The sequence below is a fragment of the Hyla sarda genome, unplaced genomic scaffold (assembly GCF_029499605.1).
Source record: "Hyla sarda isolate aHylSar1 unplaced genomic scaffold, aHylSar1.hap1 scaffold_91, whole genome shotgun sequence".
NCBI classification, from domain to species: Eukaryota; Metazoa; Chordata; class Amphibia; order Anura; family Hylidae; genus Hyla; species Hyla sarda.
Window position 1 is genome coordinate 250,461 of NW_026610938.1, and position 1,286 is coordinate 251,746.

General features: G+C 45.3%; 1 non-coding gene across 1 annotated transcript; it reads left to right on the forward strand.

The window, feature by feature from the left end:
* LOC130349092 (U2 spliceosomal RNA) lies at positions 1–191 on the forward strand. The gene has a single exon (XR_008886499.1). It is a non-coding gene; the product is annotated as a U2 spliceosomal RNA (small nuclear RNA).
* Positions 192–1,286: the final 1,095 nt, after the last annotated feature.

Consider the following 1,286-nt stretch of genomic DNA (forward strand, 5'->3'; position numbering starts at 1 on the left):
ATCGCTTCTCGGCCTTTTGGCTAAGATCAAGTGTAGTATCTGTTCTTATCAGTTTAATATCTGATACGTCCCCTATCTGGGGACCATATATTAAATGGATTTTTGAGAACGGGGGCCGATTTCGAAGCTTGCTTCCGTCGCCCTATGCATTGACCCGATATGGCAGTATCTTCGGGTACAGTGCACCACCCCCTTACAGGGTTAAAAAGAAAGATTCCTACTTTCATTGCTACCTGCTTGCTGGCTAGCCAGCTAGCCAGCCCTGTGGGCCTTGCTGCTGCTGCAGCCAAAAAACAAAAGGTGGTGCTGCTGCTGCTTCTGCTGCTTCTGCTTCTGCTTGTGTCTGGCCGCTGTTGGAGCGTCCAGGCACAGGACTTCTGCTGCTGCTGACTAAATGGCCTCCTTAATTGGATCATTTGAGTAGCCAGCACACCTGTGCAGGTAGGGCATGACATGATAGGCAGCTGCCTTGATAGCGGGTGGGTGCTGAATGTTCCTAATTGACAAAATAAGATTAATGCTTATGAAGAAATATAAAATCTCATCCCTTCCCCAATATCGCGCCACACCCCTACCCCTTAATTCCCTGGTTGAACTTGATGGACATATGTCTTTTTTCGACCGTACTAACTATGTAACTATGTAACATAACATGGGGGGGGGGGTCTCCTGGCTGTTCACACAGGTGTGTCATTGCTGTACATTGACCATGCATTGCTTCTGTGGTATTGCAAAGGCAAAGACAAATGCTTCCAGCCATCCATTGCACTAATGGATTGGTCATCAGCTGGCTGTCTATGTCCCGCATCAATATAGACCAAAGTACAGAGGGTTAGGCTATGCTATTGTGCACCTACCTGATGCATCAGAAGGTGCGAGGCCCTTGCTAAATTCTGTGCACAGACTTTGAGATCTATACTTTAGACTGTATCTAAACCTGCTCCAACATGGACTGACATTCTGGCCTACTTTCAGCCGATGCGACTTGTCTGTCGCTGAACAGTCGCTTTTTATGTATTCAGCACCTATGTATAATGTTGTAAAAATGCTCTAGAAGCTAAAGTCGCAGAAATGTCACACATATTTGGCCTGCAACTTTCTGTGCGACAAATTCAGACAGGAAAAATCAGTATAAATCCTTAGAAAATTATCCCCCAGTGTCTCCATCTGCTGGCGGTATTGAATAAGCATTGCTGCACTGATGGGGTATGCATTAGACGAAAAAAAAGAAGAAAAAGAAGAATAATACGCCCAGAAAAGAGGCGAAAAGGAGAAAAACGTAAAAA